The 21,980-nt window shown below is 31.0% G+C and overlaps 1 protein-coding gene across 2 annotated transcripts in view; it reads right to left on the bottom strand.

Annotated features, from left to right (window-relative positions):
• LOC145305732 (uncharacterized) overlaps positions 1–21,980 on the bottom strand; it is a 104,686-nt gene that overhangs the window by 25,040 nt on the left and 57,666 nt on the right. The gene's annotated exons all lie outside the window — the stretch shown is intronic.

Raw genomic sequence — 21,980 nt, 5'->3', positions numbered from 1 at the left:
TTTAAAATTACAATCTTGTAATTTAGGGGTCCCTAAATAATGACGTGTAAGAACTTTAATTAAAGCGGCATCCTTTTCTTAATTTTATCATAATTAGCTAGACAACATTTTATACATTTTGGATACTGTATATAGATTAAACACAAAAGGTCCCTAGTATTTAATTTCTGTGAAAAATCCTGGAAGAGAGGGGTCAATGGGCTGTTTATAACACTAGTCTCAAAAGTGATATTATAATGTTTTCTTATTCGTTGTCTTAACAACTTTAGTTAACTTTGAGTGGTTGGTTCATTAACTTCAGTGTTCAAACGTCTGAACTACTAATTTTAGTCTACCAAAAATAAAATGGTACTTTGTTTATCATCATTTTGAATGTGATTGTGCATTAATTTATCGGCCATTGTCTTATCTATTTTTTCTATATCTCTGGAAAAATCAGTGCTATTTTTTGTTTAAAAAAAATAAAGTTTACATGAATAGGACCAATATAAAAATTTTTATCCAGAAATGAAGTGTATTAGTTTGATTATAATATTATGCAAAATAAATGCTAGATAATCAGAATAAAATGTTCTGTTGTATTATGTCGACTAGAGATTATAGTTTAAATTAGATTACCATGTTTATATACATTTTTATTTAAAAATCTTTATTTTGGGATCATTTTTTCAGTGCCATATTGTAAGAAAAAGATATTTGTTAATGGAATACCTCCATGTTTAACTGGGGAGAGTATGATAAAAAGCCTGGAGTCAGATCTAATTTAAATAACACATTTCTACATATCTTTTCCGGAGGTTTAAATTGTAGCGTCATGCTTCCAATCATTTTTCTTATCTGTACATGATTAGCTACTTTTTCTATCAGTTGGATGTTTTATGTATTATTTTCAGTATCGGGGCTCCTCTAAAATAAGTAATTTTAAAATGACTGTCTTATTATTTAAAAAAAAATATGTTTTGCCTTTTTTTAACAAATGTAGGATAAAAGCATAATCAATATCCGGTGGATTACAACCCGTTCTCAGCCATACTGAAAAAACTATGTATAGCATCATATTACATCCAGTTTTCTACAAATATAAAAATGTACAATCATAAGATTAAACCTATTTCTTTTGGCCCGTGCCTTTGGCATCTCGGGGCTAGAAAACTGATTTTAATATTAAAATTGTATATTCTACATCTGCGGAAAGCTTTTTACAATGCGATACGATAAAAACCTAATATTGATTTTTGTTTTTTATTCTTGTTATTTATGAAATGATAATATCAGTTGTTGCCTGGGATTAGGATTAAGATAAAAAAGCTCACTTTTTCAATGCCAAGCATCATTATTAAACAAGGATGATAACATTCAATCAGAGATAGAGAGAGAGAGAGAGAGAGATGGGAGGGGGGGGGGGGAATGGGCTGTTTATTACAATAATACCCAAAGTTTTGTAATAACGTTTTCTTATTTGTTTGCTTAAAAACTTTGGGGAATTTTGATACGTTCAAACTCTTCAACCACTAATTTTATTCTACAGGAGTGGTAATTTAGTGTATCATTATTGGGGATGTACATCAATTTAACGGCCATTGTCTTATCCCTTTAGATCTCTGATAGGCAGGCAGACAGACCTATTGATAAAAATGAATAACGAAACATAAATTTCCGTGATTTTATATTTTCGGTTGGAGGATTTTTTTGTTTATTGATTGTTAAAGATGATAGCACAATAGTTCATGACAATGATTGTAATCATGTCTAGCTAGGAAATAAAAACATTTTTAGGCATTTTATATCATTTTTAAAAATATTTAAAACCCTTTCATAATATTAGCGCAACTACTCTATAACACCTTAACATGAAATTGTAAGACAAGCGTCTGATTTATCATGAGTAGATATGCATAACCAACAACTACATTAGCAGTTGGACTTTTTTGAATCACAATTTTCCATTTTATGCATACTTTTTAGATAATTCATTTTATTTTTACTATTGCTTTTTGACTGCTGTTTGCATTTAAAGTTTTAAACACTGGAATTCATATGGTACATGTTATAATACACACACAAAATAAAAATACAACGCCGAAAGTGCCCGAAATTATGTAAATACAGCTCAAAAAGTGTTATAATTAATGCTGAAATTTAGGTTTCGCTTGAAAAAGCATTAGTGCTAATCTAAATTATACACCTCAACCTACAAAAAATCAACACTTTCGGGGCTTAATATGCCGTTGGCGAGCGTTACTTGTATCAGATTATTATGAGATGTGGTCAGTAAAAGATCTACCACGGGTAGTCCGTAAATAATCTAACTATGTATCCCAAAGCATAGAGCACCAAAATTGTTGAATTAATCTGGACAAAAAAGGCTGGATACATACATTCCAATGTATATAGCATTGTGTACAGAACAGGCATAAAAACATTAGCAGGAATTGCATATAAATATATAGGTATACTTGTTTTACAAATAGGTATTCACTAACTTACATTAGAATGTAATAATTATAGGTGTATCTAAAAAGATTTTACAATTTATTTTAAATTAACTTTTTTTTCTTCTAAATGATTGATGCTATTTTACCTCGCAGGGGACCTAACATTTTTATTCAAAATACAGACAGACAGATAACAAACTAGATAGATAGACACATTGCAGGGAGGGAGGGGACATTGGACTGTTTATTACACTCGTCCCCAAAGTTTTATAATAAATATTTCTTATTAGTTGGCTTAACAAATTTTAGGGACTTTTATTGAATTAATATTGGAATGGTTCATTAAGTTCATTGTTTCAACCACTAATTGTAATCTTTAGAAGTTGTAACTTTTTGTGTCATCATTGGGGATGTACATCAATTTATCGGCTATTATCTTATCCCTTTAGATCCCTGTAGACACATGGAGAATAAGAAAGAAAGACCTTGTTGGTTGTTTGAATAATTCCACACACTCCCAAATCACAGCAAGACTTAAATTTGACCATGGTTCAGATCTCAAGATTGTTGGAAAAGCTTGAATCATTTTTTGTTCTACATCCGCTTCTAATGGAAGTGATGTATGCTTTTTCAATAGGGATTCTACCAACAGGAAATTAATAAAAAAAAAAGAGGGGGGGGGGAGGGTTTATCAGCGACTCATTATTCTGTAAACAATCTTTGTTTTGAACTTTTCTCTTGATACCTAAAGTTTAAAAAGAATAGTATAAAAATGTAGTAAGAAATTATAGTCTTGAAATGTATGTGTCTTTTGAAAGATTTTTGAATTCTATTATATTTAATTACAAAATAAAATTTACCAATACAACATAAATTTAAAAAGTACGGAGGCATAACAAACCAGCGGAAAAGTTGGTGATATGTGAGTTGTTTTTAGGAATGCCAGAAAGACTTGACCTTCAAGGACGAACAGGCTAAATATTTCAAGTTCCAGTTGCCACGCCGCATAATAGGCTGAAACAATGTGGCACTGCATTGGGCACAGCAACATAAATGAAACTAGTAAACCAGAGGTTTGTGGGTTGGCACATTTAGGCAGCGTTTCTTCTTTTAAAGTTTTTAGAAAGCGAAACTATTCTATATCTAGCTTGTGTCTGTCCGTTTTTATGATTAGTTTTGTTCGTAGAATTTAACATTGCATCTTAAACAATAGTCATTTAATCAAAAAAAAATCATTCTTAACTAACATTTACTTAATATAAATCAAAATTACTCTATTATTTTCATATTTTTGTTGTTGTTTTAGCTTTGCTTTCATGGATGTTATAATACTTGTTTTTCTATGAAAGCTAATCTGCTGGTATTCCACTCCATAATTGGTCATGAGGATAGATTTAACTTGTTTCTCTTTCTCACAGATGTGTTTTAAACCTTCATATGTCTTTTAAGGCTATTTAGAGTGTTAGATTCATTTATTTACTGTCTAAATTCAGAGAGAGAGAGTGGACAATGGGCTGTTTATTACACTAGTCCCTAAAGTTTTATTTTTTTTTCTAATTGGTTGGCTTAACAACTTTGTAGACTTTAGTGAATTTGAATTAGTTGGTTTATTAATACAAGTGTTCAAACGTTTCAACCACTGATTTTTATCAACAGAAGTAGTGATTTTGTGCATCATCGGAGATGGACATAAATTTATCAGCAAGCAATTGTCTTAACCCTTTAGATCCCTGATTACATTTTCGTTGTTGGGAACAATAAATACGCATGTCTAAACAAACCCTAAAATATATTTTGGGAGGTGTAGAGGAGACGGAAGGAGGGTTCATTTTCAGATTGGAATCGGTTTCAGATGCGTGTGCCAACAAATTATAATTGCGTGAAAATTTCTTGTTTCAAAGCATATTTTTGTGTCTGAATACAAATGTTGTGTATCGGGGCGCGTGTACAAGATTGGGCCAGCCAGTGTGAGGTGCGTGTTAAAATGTCAATCGTATTATAGACAGCTTACCGCGGACATTTAAAAGAAATATATAAGATCAAAACCAGTTTTGTTGTCAGTAGGTCTATAAAGTACATATCTGCACGCTTCTATTTAAAAACAAAGTAGTGTATTAAGATTATAAAATGTTTTTAAAAGTAAAAAAGACTTATTTGGAGAAATCTAAAGAAACATAAAGCTTGTTGTGACCTAAAAACTAAAAAGTCTTCACAAAAAAACACCTTAAAACCTACCTAAACCTAAATCTTTAAAAAAAATATTTGCCTAAACAGAGAATCCTAGAATTGGAGGCACAATACAGACTATTTATCTTATGTCTATATTTGGTAGATATAAATGTATCTGTGTTTGTAGCTGTTCATACATTTCCGCAAAATGGCAAATTATAAAATCTTCAGAACCGCATATAAACAATGGCTGACAAATTGATGTACAACCCCAATGATGATACACAAAACTACCCCTTCTGTAGTTTTATATTAGTAGTTAAAATGTTTGGACACTCAACTTAATGAAACAGCCAATCAAAATTCACTGAAATTCCTAAAGTTATTAAGTCAACGAATAAGAAAACGTCATTAATAAATCTTTTGGGACTAATGTAATGAACAGCCCAATGTCCCCTACCTTCCTGTGAAAATATGCGGAAACGAAAGCCTACCTTTCCTGTATCCTATAATCTATATTATATATGCTCTGTATGTAAAGTTCCATTACTACTGTATCTATACGTACAATCACCAGTCAATTAAACGCTAGGATGGCTTTTCTCATCACTAAGGTCGACAGTGTCAGTAAATCACTAAATCTGACAATTCACAATGTTATAAAAAAAGTATTAGTTTATTTAGTTTCATCTATTAGATTCCGAAATAAAGGGATAAGACAATGGCCAACAAATTAATGTATATCCCAAATGATGATAAACGAAATTGAACCTTCTGTAGATTAAAAATAGTGGTAAAAACATTTCTCGTATTCATTCGAATCCGGTGGATAGGAACCGGTTCTCATCCATACGAAAAAAATATGTCTAGCATCGTATTATATCCAGTTTTCTACGAATATAGAAATGTACAATCATAAGATCAAAACCAGTTTTTTTAGCCCGTGCCTTCGGCATCTCGGGGCTATAAATACCAGTTTTAATCTTATAATTGTACATTCTATATCCGCGGAAAGCCGTTTATAATACGATGAAAGAAATAACTATTAAACACTTAACTTATTGAGCCAACAAATCAAAATTCACTAGGCAAACTAATGAGAAAACGTTAATATAAAACTTTGGGGACTATTGTAACAAACTGCCCTTTGTCCCCTCTCTCTATGCAGAGAAGCAGTGCTACTAATATCGTATGCAGTTGCTTATGCCTAAAGAAGATACGATGGTCAGATAAAATAAATTCCAAATTTTTCTCAACAAAAAAAAACAACAACATTTTGCTTTCTTTCAAAAGAAAATTCCAAGCATTTAAGGCAGGACAATTTTTTGGTATTTTTTTTACAAAATATTTAGCAAAATAGTAACAAATTGTTGGGATTTCTAGGATTTAAGCAAATATTTTAAAGATTTTATTTTTGTACAATGAACTTTTAGGGCACTAGTGACCCACTTTTAAGATAAAGATGTAAGTTAAAATGAATTTGGTTGAAATAATAGAAACAAGGATCCCTACAGTGAGACTCTTTTAAAAAGAAGATGCGCAAAAAACACTAAAATTTTATGTCCGCAAAAAAGGCAAAAAAGTCGGAAGGGTCTTGGTCCAGGAGAGAAAAAAAGTCACCCTTTTTATATTCCGACTTTTTGACATGTATAACCTTCCTGTAGACCTTTTAGATATTTATAAAATTTAATATTTACTGTGGCCAGGCTAGCTAGCAGTGTGAGATTTTTGAATAACATGCAGAAATATGCAAATTTTACACTTTAAAGGTTAAAGAAATACACTGAAATTTTGCAATAATGGAATTAAAACAGCTGTAATTTGCATTTACACGCGAATACTTTTCTGATCCCTGGCTGCGAAGGTGTCGCATCAATTTCGCATATTTTCATACTTTTTCATTTTTTACAAAACAAAATTACAAAGAACGCAATTATGAGAGAGATTGGACATTGTCCTGTTTGTTACAATAGTCCCCAATGTTTTATAATAACGTTTTATTATTCGTTGGCTCAATAACTTTGGGAACTATAGATAAATTTTTATTGGTTGGTTTATTAAGTTTAATGTTCAAACGTTTCAACCATTAATTGAAATCTACAGAATTGGTAATTTTATGTATCATCATCGGGGATGTACATCAATTTATCGGCCATTGTCTTATTCCCTACTATGATATATTTGGCGCGAGTGATGGGACGCCGGCTAAGAAAGGGTTATGTGCTGCCATATTAAATAAATTTTATAGGATATCTTTATGCCTACCAACCTTTGGAGACTTTTTTTTACAACCATTTCAAATGAAATAAAATATTATAATTTGATACAGTGAAACAATTGGAGTTATTTATATAAATCAATAAATAAAGATTATTTTCCTTTTTTGGTGTTAAACTTATCAAAATCAATATAAATCCTACAGTGCTGATTATAGAAAACACTTAAAAACTAGCAATTCTTATAATTTTCGAAAAATATAAGATTATATATGTTTTAAAAATGCTTTTAGTTGATTTGAAAATCATCGTAAACAAACTGTAAACTAAAGTAAATAAATTCTTGTTCATTTTGAAGCAAATTCTGGAAATGTAAACAAAAAAGTTTTCTTTAAACAATAAATTTTAATAGATTTTGTCTTTATGACAGAGCTAAGCAAACATTGATTTTTAGATATTTTTAATGGCTGTTTGCTGGTTGAAAGGTTACATACTGGGGTTTGCGAAAGATGGATGTAGTGGATAAGGGGGGGAGGGGGGGTAAAATCATCCCTGTGCACGCATCATCCTTTTATGTATGAAAATTATTGACATGTATGTTTTAAAGGATATTAATGTTGTCTGTTTAACCTTCTGCCAGCTACATAGTATAGTATAGCATACTATAGTATATTAATATAGGGGAAACTTCAGGTTTTAAGGTATACAATATCATAAAATGTTTAGATAATGGAGAAAAGCTCAAATGTAACTTTACTTTTAAAGTAAAAGAAGCGCTCCTTTAGATTAAACAATTTATAGATTTATAGACAAATAAATTCTTATTTGTAGAGTATTCATTCTCCATCCCATATTCCTGGGGGTAAAGTATGTATATAGCACCAGCAAACATTAGTTTTGATTGCTGGAACGTGGGTTTAGCTTTTAAACCTTTGTTTATGATACAACATGGGGTAATAGTGAGCCTGGCTAAGCATAGGTCCATCATATTATGGCTAGTTATTAGTTAGTAGGTTTTAGTGGGTTTATGTACAATACCTAGATCTAAAATGTGTTTTTTTTCTATTTAAATCTAGGATTTTAAAAACTTTTTGTAATTTTTAGTAAACAAGGACGATTTGAATAACCACCACAAGCCTAAGAAGGGAAATTAAACAAGCAGTAAAATGCTAGTTCGATTTTGCCTACATTGTTTATGATATTAGCTTGATGTGCATATTCTTCCACATCAGGGATCTAAATGGATAAGGCAATGGCCGATAAATTGATATACATCCCCAATGATAATACACAAATTACCCCTTCTGTAGATTACAATTTGTGGTTGAAACTTTTGAACACTTAACCTTTTGGGACTTGTGTAATAAACGGCCCATTGCCCTCGCTCTCTATGGATACATATTGGCGGAAGCGAATACACACCAAGATATTGTAAGCTCATACAGAGAAAGATGATTAGAGAGATTGGTTGGTCTAGTAGCTAAACATTCATTCCCCCCCAAGGATCTAAAGGGATATGCCAATGATCGATAAATTGATGTACATCCCCGATGATGATACCCAAAATTACCCATTTTGTAGATTATAATTAGTATACACTCGACTTATTGAACCAACCTTTAAAAATCATATAAAAGTCCCCAAGGTTGTTAAGCCAGCGAATATGAAAACTTTATTACAATGCTTTGTGGACGGAGTAATAAACAGCCCATTTTCCCCTCTTTCTCTGAGTTAAATGGCAGTTTTCTAGTTAGGTATATGTCAATTATGGTTCATCTACAACCCTTACTCCCCCTTATATTTGTAATTAGCAAAAGGCATACAGTAATTTGGCATTTGGCAAATCCCTGTATTCATAAATACAGATGCAATATAAGTTCTATAATATTACTACCATGTTAAGCCATATATTTTTGCAATAACAGAATTGTAAATTGTATATTTGCAATGCTAAGAAAATATCCAATGGTAGCGCTCCAATAACATGTTAAAACATTTTAATCAAATAAGAATATCATATAACGTAAAAAAAGTCAAAGAAGTTCATCAAATTGATAATTACTTTCTTAAAGTATTTGGGCAAAAATAAATCATTTTGAGTTTCATTTTTACTTTCTTAGACATATTACATAACTATTTATTGTTTTATTTTTCAAAAACTTAAAGGCTGCACAACTGAAAGGTTAATTGCTGATAAAAACAAAATTTAAGGGGTTGAGGATAATTAAAAGATGCATTTGCAAATTATACAAGAAAACTCCCTTCATTAAACAACAACATAATGTATGCTACTCTGTTTTTATCTTGGCCGAAAATTGAAAGGAAAAAAACATTAAATAATGCATTGGATATGTTAGTTAGGGCGGTAACTGACTTCGCCAATAATAAGCTCATTATAATTATTGGCTTTAATAATTAGATATGAGTTGTTTTCATTTATCTTTCATCCTCGAAGCTTTTTATAGTGCCTATAAAAATGATGTCATATTGGTCTACCATTGGTCAATTAAATGTATATTGGTTTTTGTATTTTATGACGTCATTTTTTTATGGGAACTATAAAGAACTTCATCGACCGCCTTAAGTTTTCATAATAACTATCAATGAAATATGTTAAGGTAAGACCTTCTTGATAGGTTTTCAAATAAAAATACATTAATTTAATAACAATACCTACAAAATATGCCTCTAAGAGGATAAACAGTACATTAATTTTTTTCTTGTACCTTCTTCATTTGTAATGCATTTAAAAATGTTGTTATTCATCTAGCAAAGCAAAGCAATGTCAGATCCGATCGATTAAATTCTCTTCGCAATCTTTTGCTTGACCGATACTGAATACTTAAACAGAGAGAGAGAGAGAGAGAGAGAGAGAGAGAGAGAGAGATGCATTGGCGCTTAATACAAAGGCTTTATTATTGATATAACAAGGGTAATTATATCCATAAATAACCAAGCAATTATAAAAATATGATTTTGAAAGTAACCTAATGTAAATGTCAATAAAATAATTTGTGATATTGCAATCAGTGTTTATCAGATCTTTAAAAATCCGCCAATAGCACTTTACTTTACAGACCCTACTTGAGCGTAGCTGCGCTACGTATAATTAATGTATGTCGAATGACAGGCAGGTTTTTATTTGAAAGATGAAAGGTTGAGACAAAGGTAGTGACAAGGGCGGGAGGGGACATTGGACTATTACATTAGTCCCCAAAGTCTTTTAATAACGTTTTCTTGATCGTTGTCTTTGCAATACTTTTATTGAATTTGTATTTGGTTGGTTAATTTTGTTATGTGTCCAAATGTTTCATCTACTAATTGTAATCTACAGAAGGGGTAATTTTGTGTATCATCATTGGGGATTTACATCAATTTATCGGCTATTGTCTTATCCCTTTAGATCGCTGGGTAGTGAGTATCTGAATATTAATAATATTTATTTGATAGGAGGCATAAGGTCAACAGAACAATAAAAAAACAGTGAAGCTAACCAATGACCCTTGATGTAATTTCTTGCATTGTGTTTATAGACTTTTTGTCTGCAGATATGTAAATAATAAAATGATTCTTTGGTAGTTTGGGCTAATGAAATATTATTAGATTAGATGCTAGTTACTTATCGCATCGTATTATAAACAGCTTTCCGCGGATATAAAAATGTTCAAATATAAGATAAAAACTAGTTTGTAGATGCTAAAGGCATGGGCTAAAAAACCTGGTTTTAATAAAATGATTTTTATTTAGATTTTAAAAGAAAAATTGTCTGTAATACGATGCCATACTTGATTTTTCAGTGTTGATGAGAACCGGTTTAAATACAACGGATATTGATCAGTTTCGAAGCCATACTGGAAAAAAGTTTTGCTCAAACTCAAGCCGGAAGAAATGTATGGATTATTTCTAAGATTAATTAGGAAGCTAATGTAAATTTTGCCACAAGGAGAGTAAGGAAAAGATTAGTAAACTAAAATAGCCCCAATTCTTTTAAAGATTAGAATGGAGCATTTTTGAAAATTTTCGATATACAAAGACTGTTTTGTCAAAATTGATCTACACTCATTTTATCCCCCAATGAAAATATTTATCAGGTATTTATATATATATCCAGTATGGCTTCTAAACCAATTAATATCCGCTGAATTATAACCAGTTCTCGGCCATACTGAAAAATCATGTATAAACTCGCACAGATAATTTTCATTAATATCAAAATAAAATCATAAAATTAAAACCAGTTTAGGTCTTAAATTTTTTCATTTTTATATCCTCGGAAAGCTGTCTAAAATACAATGTGGTAAATAACTATCCTTAGTTTAAAATTAGCCCAATTCAATTATCTCTCCCATTCTTGCCTAAATGTTTGTAAGAAAAGCATAATTTGATGAATAATAATTAATAATATGTTGCCTATGCAGAGGGGGTGTAGAGAAGATTCATACAACACGGGGGTGCTGGGTAGTTTGGAGGGTGGGGGGGGGGGGGCAAGGTTAGGTGATTCAATACACCCACTAGCTCATTTTCCCATATTCGTTCACATATATATACAATAATATACACAACACTACAACACACACACATACACTTACACAAACACATACATACACTCACACACACACACAAACAAGCTAGAAATAAAAGGAACAATTAAAAATTGCAGTGTAAAAAGTAACATTTCTTTATAAAAACATTAATTGATATTTTAGCTGTAAATAAATCCTAGATGTTTTTTTAACCAATGAAAATAAACAAAACCCTATTTTCAGTATATTTAATTTTTCCCTAATTCTAACATATGTAGCCAAAGTTAAATTCCCTAGCCTCTCAGATGGGTATGTTTGTATATGCAGAAAAATGCATTTTGTTGAATATACCCTTGATCACCATTCCAATGCATACACATTTTAGGCAATTAATTAAACAAAAACTTTACACAAATGGATTTGAGATTAAAATTTGAAGGTTTTTTTTGCTTTTACTATTGGTCATTTATCTTTTAAGAAACATAATTTAGAATATTTGCAAAATGTAGCACCACAAAGTATTTTTTTTACTTTGTATCACTACCATGTGCCTAAGTATAAGAAGCCAGAGAGGGAGGGGACACTGGGCTTTTCATTACCCAAGTCCCCATTGTTTTTAAATAACGTTTTGTTATTCGTTGGGTTAACAACTTTGGGGACTTTTATAGAATCTTTTTGGTTGGCTCATTAAGTTGATTGTCCAAACGTAATTGTAATCTATAGAAGAGGTAATTTGTGTATCGTCATTGGGAATGTACATGAATTTATCAGCCATTGTCTTATCCCTGTAGATCCCTGATAGGAAGTCTATCCCAGGTGATAAATCTTTCTTATCGTTTCTATCTCTTTTAATCTTACCAAACATTTCTAAATAACTTATAAACTAACAGGAGGTAGATTCTAAAGATGCCAGGGGTATCATACTAAAAGGGGTGAAAAATGAGTCCTACAGGGAAAAGATAGTGGCCGATAAATTTATGTAGATCCCCAATGATGATACACAAAATTATCTCTGCCGTAGATTACAACTTGTGGTTGAAACGTTTCACGCTAAACTAAATGAACCAACCAAAATTTAATAAAGTTTCCAAGTTTATCAAGCCAACAAATAAGAAATAATCCATATAAGACTTTTTGGACTAGTGTAATAGACAACCCAATGTACACTCCCTTCCTGAGGCTTCTCATGCTGTAATGTTCAAGATTACACCCCACAAAATGGTAACTTATAGTAAAGTATCAGGGTTTGTCCATAAACCCTTCTCAATCCATTCATCTACATATTATAATCATGAATGTTATCTACCAGCTTAATCTTTATATCAGAAGTTAAACAATGATTTATTATCATCTTGTGACGGCGGCCCAATATTTGAGCATAATTTAATCATTTAAACTAATAATATGAATTTAAAATAATTATTAATAACACTAACTCAAGCCTACTCATAACATCAATAACAAATGGGCAGTAATTTGTTTAAATAATTAGTAAAATTAGGGTTATTCATCAGTATTACTCTTGAAATGTCGAAATAAATTTAAATACACCTATCAATTTACCATAATTAATGAATCCTAAAGTAACAGGATGTTTGTATACAGTACACAGTATGATCTTGAAATCAATCAAAAAAAAATGGTCAGAAAAGTTTTTTTTTTTGAGTATTCACTTTAAGATTTAAATCTAATTTTATTTGTTTCTTTAATTAACATAAATCTGCTAAGCAAATTGAAGGTTAATTTAATTGATTAGTTGTATGGCTTATAAAGGTTGTAAACATCAACGGGGCATTGAAGCTAATAAACTCAAAAAGAAGATGATAAAATGGTAAAATCTGAGAGAGAGAGAGGGGACAATAGGCTGTTTATTACACTTGTCCCCAAAGTTTTGTAATAACATTTTCTTATTTGTTGGCTTAAGAACTTAGGGGACTTGAGTAAATTTTGATTTGTTGGCTTATTAAGTTGAGTGTCCAAACGTTTCACCCCTTAATGTAATCTACAAATGCTTAACCCCTGCTTAGTCCCAAACTTAATTGTACTTATGTAGTAGAAAAAAAAACATAAAATGGTTGATTTTTTAACAATAGACCAATCTTTATATAAAAGAATTGGGTGTTTCTAAACTTCCTTATTTTGACCAATGTCCTGTCAAAAATCAGCCCCTCCCTCCCCCTACACGTTGATATAAATTTTCTAATATAACATGTATATATGTATACGACTGAATTACGAAACAAGGATAACAACATCAATTTATATCTAAGCACAAATACAAATAGGTTTAAATAAGAAAAGAAGGTTATAAAAAATCCAGAAGTCTATATCATATAACAAGCAAGTTTTAAAATAAGACGCATATCTTTATTAGCAACAGAGAAAATTATGTAAAATAGAATCATGTAGTAGCTATATACCACTAATAAATTATCTTCACTTTATTTGGCAACCGTTTCTACATCTGAGCTTTACACAAAATTAATCGCTTCAAATAATTGAAATGGACGCACTACTATGAATTTAAGACAAGTGTAATTAATAATCATAATAACAAAAACATTAAATGGCTAAAACTGTAAACGCCCAAGTAATAGAAATGCAATTTTGATTCTATTTTTCATATTTGGAATATTTTAGCAGAAATTGGCGCATTTTTCTCCTTGTTTTGTCCTTGCAATTTTATTTTGCGGATGCAAAAAAGGAAATTTGTAGGCATTAATGATAACAAAAGACATTTTTCTCTTTCATATCAAGTCTCACGTGGGATTAAGATTTTATTTATACACTAAGTTAAAATATTTTCATAACATATTGTTTAAGATATACGCTATTCAACTATGTAAACGCCTCTAAATTATAAGTAAAAAAATCGCGCTTGCAAATTTGCTAAGAATCAATTTGCGAACTTTTTTTTCTGTGGGCTAAACGAAAATATCCCCGTTTATGGAGGTGTAAATTGGTGATTTTTAGCAAAAGAACTTTGCGTTTGGTTTTCTTAGAACAGGGCTTTGTCTGAGAATCGGCTCTAATCTTCATTTTTAGAAGCGCAGCTTCTCTATTACAAGCTTATATGTCAGTAAATTGGCAGTTTTTGTAAGGTCACTTAATATGATAAATATATAGTGTAGATTCCTGTAACGTCACGGCAAAATAATAAACAAAATATGACATTACCCCTCCAGTAGATTAAAATTAGTGGTTAAAATGTTTGGGCATAATGAAACAACCAATCAAATTTAATTAAAGTATCCAAGGTTGTTAAGCCAACAACTAAGAAAACGTTATTATAAGACTTTTGAAATAGTGTAATAAATTGCCCAATGTCCCCGCATAATAAAAGTAAACTCTATTGATGCGCAATCTATGATCATTATAATCCTTGTTATTTCATCAATTACTGAGAAATTTTACTTAGAATCTTATATGGTATGGGTCGAAAGGTTTATATATTCATAGATGGTAGGTTACCATGAAATACCTACTTGCAAATTTTTAAAATAAGCCTCTGATTTATGTTTATGATAAACAATTCAAATAACTCAAATTCAAATACATAAATGCTTGTTAAACCCAGGGACTTAAAAGGATGAGACAATGGCCGATAAATTGATGTAAATACACCCTTTGTAGTTAAAAACTAGTGGTTGAAACATTTACACACCCAACTTTATAAACCAACCAATCAAAATTAATAAAGTCCTCAAAGCTAACAAATAAGAAAACGTTATTTTAAAACTTTGGGGACTAGTGTAATAAACAGTCCATTTTCCCCTCTCTTTCTATTGTTTTTAGATATTTAAGGAAAATTTTAACAAACCCTTTTCTCAGAAATCACTTGATTACAGATTTAGCGGTTTATATTTCGTGTAATTATCCACAAATCGCCTTTATGTACAATTTTCATATCAAATAACAATTACTACTTTAATGTAAATTGTGAATAATAATCCAAATCGTGATTTTTATCCACATAACTGCAGACAACTGCCGAAAAAATGACCACTTTGAAAACATATTTTAAATATGTATATATCATACAAAGTTAGAAAAAGCGTTTCAATATAATTATTTTATTTTAAAGGGACTCTTTATATTTAAAATTAGGCTTGACGCTAGGGCCTATTGTAAACATTATAGGCGTATGAAGTTTTATGAATATATACAGTATTCAGACACTTGGAATATGTACATAAATAGGTAGGGTAGAAGGGGGTCACATATCAATATAACTATGCAAGAGTACGTCAATAAATAAGGGAGAGGTAACCTTTTTTTTTTATATTTTGTATACTCCCCCATCCCAGAGATGTAGAGGGGACAATAGGCTGTTTATTACACTAGTCCCTAAAGTTTTATAATAACGTTATCTTATTTTGTTGGCTAACAACTTTGGGTACATTTACTTAATTTTGATGGGTTGGTTTATTAAGTTGAGTGTCCAAACGTTTCAACCACTAATTGTATAATTTTGAACATTAACATTGGGGATGTACATCAATTTATCGGCCATTGTGTTATCCCTTTAGATGCCTGTAACTCCCCCATCCACCCTGCAAAGGTCTGCATGGATAAATCAAGATGTTGATGTATGAACGGCGATAAAAAATTCAAAGCGCGCAAAAGTTTAACGCCTTTAAAGTGGCGTAATAAGAAATTTGCCAAAAAAAACACCTATTATGCAAAATTTTCCTCCTAGAGTTTTGAAACATTCAAATTATATTTCTGAAATATGTTCTAAAAAGACAAAATAAACTTATAAATTATTAATTTTAAGGGGGGGGGGGGGTATATATTGCAATAAATCACAATTGGATAATGCTCAGCTTACATACCTCCCTCCCCCCATAATATTTAAATATTTGCATATAGGAAAAAAGATGTTAAAAATATATGTGCTAATAATAGGCTTCGCTGCTACATAACTATTGGATGCTGGGATGATACAATGGACTTAAAATCAACCTTCCTTTAGTAATTCTATACATGTACGAATTTGGGGGTAAACGGGGTGTAGAATAGATCTATTTATCTATCATTATCCTGTCCCTACCAGGTTGTGTAATTGTATAAACATTCTTTGGAATTCATATATAATAAATCTAAACTTAGATTTTTGAAATTGTGTGTTTATAGCTTGTAAACAAATAACAATAAGTTAACAGCTAAAATCATTAATGCAAATAGTAAGTTTGTTTGTCTAATGTTGTCTAATCCACAATAGGCATTACTTCTCAAAACCTATATCTACTTGTCTAAATAGGTGTAGTTTTAGAAAAATGCTAAACAATAATTTTAGCCATTTATCTTATGAATGAATTTCTGCTTTTCTTCCTCTTTAATCTTTCTCCCCCCTCTTTCTCTTTACTTTCTCTATCTCTCCATCTCTCCCCCCCACCCTGTTATGCGGCTCTATATGGGTGGCGTGTAAAAAATTCGACCTTGAATTTCAGAAATGTATTTGTGAGTGGACGCTCTCCATCTCTCTCCGAATCCAAACGCTCTGACCACCAGGAAGGGAGGGGACAATGGTCTGTTTTATATTATATTAGTCCCCAAAGTTTTATATCAATGTTTTTCTTACTCGTTGGTTTAACAACTTTGGGGACTTTTATCAAATTTGAGATTTGTTGGTTCATTAGGTTAAGTGTTCAAAACTTTCAACCACTAATTGTAATCTATAGAGGGGGTAATTTTGTGTATTATCATTGGGGATGTACATTAATTTATCTGTCATTGTCTTATCCCTTTAGATCCCTGTCTGACCACACAACTGGTAAACAAAAGCTAATTTTGACCACTTTAGGTTTGTATCTGTCTACAGTTCTTCTATTCTATAATATGTTAGAAAATCGTTACAAATTCACTTCCGTGTTTTGAGCTGGTCGCATACGAATTATTTGATCTTGTTTTGATTATTTAATTTGAATTTAATAGGAGCTATACATAAAATTCTTAATAACGCAGCTACTCTAAAAATATGATACGTCCATAGTTTATTGTTATGTTTAATCTAGAATAATGTTGCTGTAGCTGGATAAATTGTCTCAAAATCAGCTTAGTGACGTCTTAAAAATGAGAAAATATACATCTCTTTTTTAGTGGTTTTCTTTATATTACGTCACATGGCTGAATTTCGAGACACTTTATCAAGCTACATGTTTGCTACGCTATTTCTATGATAAAATAAAAATAAATATACCAGATAGGTAAATAATTATTGAGATTTTAACCTTCCACCCAAAAAGTCTTATGCATCAGATTGACCTATGTGAAAGATGCGAATTAAAAATGCAAAAAAAACATATTTACAATACAAAGTTTACTACGCAGAGGTCGTACAATATTCAAATTTAAAATTTTATTACATTTAAACATTTTTTTACTTTTCTTAAGAGTTACTTTGCTTATATTATGTATTTAAAATAAATAAAATTATTTGATTATACGATGTTGTTCTACTTAATGTTAAAGTCACCGTTTTCAATTATTTTAATAAATGATTATAATAACATAAACTTACATGACATAATTTAATTAAGACTGTCAACATCTTAATAAAATTAATGAAAATTCTTAGGCACAAAACTTTCTAAATATTTCACTAATGATATATGACATATAAACTTTGAGTATGATAATACTTAATGGGTTATTTCAAGTGCTTTTAAACAAAATATGCAAAATATGGCTAGCAATAAGCAGGTACTGGCAGCCGCAACCATTGTTAGCCGCCTTTTTCTTTATAATTCAGCGGCAAAATTCCCATAGCTGTATAAACTGGCAAAAAACGTAAAGTTCAGCCAGCTGGATTTTATTTAATCAAAGCTGTTAATACAGTTAGCTGGTGCCGAGCCCTGGGAAGTGTAATTGATGTTTATATAGATAATGATAATGTTTGGTTTAATGCAAAAACTAAATGATGACACATTGTGCAAAATTTACATTTATTCTTAACCAAGCATTAGCATTCTTGTAACAAATAAATAATCTATTCAACAATGATCGAAAGGGATAAGACAATGGCCGATAAATTGATATACATCCCCAATGTCAATTGTCAAAATTACCCTTCTGTAGATTACAATTAGTGGTTGGTATGTTTGGACACTCAACATAATCATCCAACCAATCAGAATTTATTAAAAGTCCCTAAAGTTGTTAAGCCAACGAATAATAAAACTTTATTATAAAACTTTGGGGACTAGTGTAATAGAATACCCATGTCCCCTCTCTCTCTTTGACACATAGTAGCTCAATTTTGAAAATATTTTATTGAGCCCATTATAAACATGTATGAAGTGGACATTAATTGAATGAAATTTGTCCTTTAGCTAATCCCTCCTTATTGAGCACTAATCCTCTCTCTATTGATTTATAATTGTAGTTATTTGATTCACTGATTACTTCAGGAATTAAGACATTTAGAAAAAATAATAACCATTAACCGTATATCAAAAACAAAATAGTTTCATACAAAGGTTATATATGTTCCTAAAAAGTAAATTTATAACTAATGTTTATCTACAGAATGGGTAATTTTGTGTAATATCAACGGGTATGTACATCAATATATCGTCCATTGTCTTATCCCTTTAGATCCCTTAGATCCTATGTACTTTTATTCCTGATTAATCTCGGATAAAGATATTATGTAGTATAGTGTAGTATGAGCCAAGCAAATTCTTGATAATTGTTGTCAGAAATCAGGGAGGGAGGGGACATTTAGCTGTTTATTACACTAGTCCCCAAAGTTTTATAATAATGCTTTCCTATTCGCTAACAACTTGAGGACTCTTATTGGTTGGTATATTAAGTTGAGTGTCAAAAAGTTTCAACTACTAGTTTTATCTGCAGAAGTGGTAAATTTGTGTTTCAACATTGGGGACGTACATCAATTTATCGGCCATTATCTTATCCCTTTAGATCCCTGGTCAGAAATACTTTCTACATTTAATCAAGTAGCTAATTGGATTAAATAATTCAATATTTGGAATTACATTTTGACAAATAGGGTAAACAATATGATTAAACTATAGTTCAAAAGTCTTCAGAAAAAGAAAATATGTATTAAAAAATAGTTTTTCTATCCTAATATATAAAGAATTAAGCGTTTTTTGTCTGTCCCGAAGGATCTCGCTAACTGCTGATCCGATATTGTTCTCCTTTACAGTGAAGCTTTTTATGGGTCCTGGGCAGGTTTTAAACTATTTCTGGGGAGGATGTCTTCACCCCATCCAACCTACTTTTGAAACACAAATTTAAAATGGGATGAGGTTGACTTTTCCCCCTCCTACCTTAAGTGCCCCTAGAGGTTTCTAGGGGGCGTAGCCGCTAGTGTTAGTATATTGAATTGACAAAAATGAAAAACTAAATTGACATGATTTTTATGTTTTGTGTTTTTGTATGCTGCAGAAACCAAATCTAAATCAGGGCTCGACAGCCGCTAAGTTGCTACGTGTGCAGATTGAGTCTGCGGCTAGGTATTACCAAAAATGTTGCTGCAAATAGTTAATTTATGAAGCTAAAAAAGGATCTGTAATTTACGAATTGCTAAAATTGTAAATTGCGAATACGGCTACGGCTGCCAAGCCCTTGTCTAAACACACGGCGAGTGCGTCTCAAATCTCGCCATGTCATTTGATTGACTTGAATCGTGCAGTAGTAATTGGTGCGTACTATATAGGATATTTTTCATACAGCCCACAGAGAAGACAGCTTTTTTACACAGTCAATTTAGGATTTACAACTTAAAACTTATGTCTACATCAGGATTTATATAAGCATACATTATTAAAAAAGATCATTTGCAAAAAAAAGTCAGCTATAAATGCAAAAAAAACTCTGTACACTCTTAAAAAGATCAAATCCTTAGTTTGTCAGTGGGAGACATCCAGTTATCCAGGGATAGGAAAATTGACAAAAAATCAATCTTTTCCCAATTGCTATCTTTAAAATATTGAATAAAGAAAAGGTTACAGAATATATTCATTCTCAATTGTATTTCCCTGTATCCCTGAGGTTATCAATTGAATTTGCAATTGCAGGACATTTCTCACTAAGGGGAAACCAAATAATGCTTCAATAAAAAATCCGCAAATATTTTACATTGAAAAAAATGGTGAAAATTGATTTATGATCTGTATAATACATTTTATCAAAATCAAAATAAATTTATTATTAGAAATTTCAAAATGAATGTAAATAATATAAAACTTTAGCGCAAATGGATGTCTAAAATTTTGCATAAACACATTTAACCAAATAATTGGTCTTTTAGCAAAGGAAGAAAAAAAGAGTTTGCGGTTGATAAGGTGGTGAAAGGGGGGCGTGGTGGCGAGACATTTTATACAGGATGCGGCGAGGGCACAATGGTAGGGGGGTTGTACAAGAGGCGGGGGGCCATTTACAGTCATGAAAGCGAGAAATCGGGAGTAAATGCCAAGCAAAAAATATGTTGATGTTTCATTGAATATTTGACATGGACAACTTTTTTGTCGTGTAATCTAATTATCATCATGAGACATGCTTTTTGTTATTGATAAAAACTTTAAGAAAACAATAAAGATTTACAAAGTACTTTTAATGACTCAATAACGATAACTAATTTTAAATTAAAGCAAAAAGGACATTAAAGATATTGTAAAGAAATATTTGTACTTAATTCAAGTAGATATGGTTCAAAATGTGAGAATTAGTTCCGAGCCATTTGCAAGTGAAGCTAACCCTTAATTTGACCAACAAATTATCACCTTTCCCTCTCATCTCAGGGAGGGAGAGGACAGTAGCAATTTTTTTTCTTCTCCCCAATTGATGAAGTTTAAACATAAAAAATATTGAGGATTTTTTTGGAGTGTGGGGTTAATTTATACCCATTGCCCAATACCAATATTCCTGCTTTCCCTGACCAACCCCCCTAATCACATTGACAAGCAGTTATTTTGGCCTCTAAGTAAGTGCATATGATGAGGCCCCCCTAGGCCCTATTCGTGCAACTTTACCATGGAAACTTGGAGGGGGGTAATTGTTAGTTGCTGCCGACACACACACACACACCTATTGGTCAAAGGAAGGGAGAGACAAGAATAGATAATCTGAAAACATAAATAAAAGGGTTCAAATAAATATCAAAAATGCAAATATATAAAGACATTAAAAACATATATTTCTCCAAATTACGATTTTTTTTATGCACATTACAATTTTGTTTAGAATTTAAATCATATCTTCGGCCCTGTTTTAGTGAGTTAATATGGCCATGATTGGTATAAATTTCCTCTAGTTTCAAATGAAAAGAAATATACAAGTAACAAAGCATTTAGTGTATATTATAATACAGTGCTAAATTTACAAAAATACTATAAATCAATGTAAAATTGTGAAATGGCAAAAGAAATTATCAGTACAAACTATTGATATATGTTAGCAAAATTTGTATGACCCAAAAGATTTATGTGTTTACATTTCGTTTTTAATAAATATAATTGTTATTGGGGAGAAAATAAAAATTGTTATTTTAACTAAATTTATGCATACAAAAAATAACATGAACATGAATTTTACAGTCGTGTTCCTTTTAAGGCAAGTTGAAAGGTTTGTCTGTTTTTTTAAATTAAAATTAAAGGCTTAAAACCATT

Source organism: Acartia tonsa, chromosome 2 (genome assembly GCF_053477335.1).
Source record: "Acartia tonsa isolate MP-2025a chromosome 2, ASM5347733v1, whole genome shotgun sequence".
Classification (NCBI taxonomy): Eukaryota; Metazoa; Arthropoda; class Copepoda; order Calanoida; family Acartiidae; genus Acartia; species Acartia tonsa.
The sequence above is the reverse complement of the archived record's forward strand: the minus strand, read 5'-3'. Positions and strand labels throughout refer to the sequence as shown.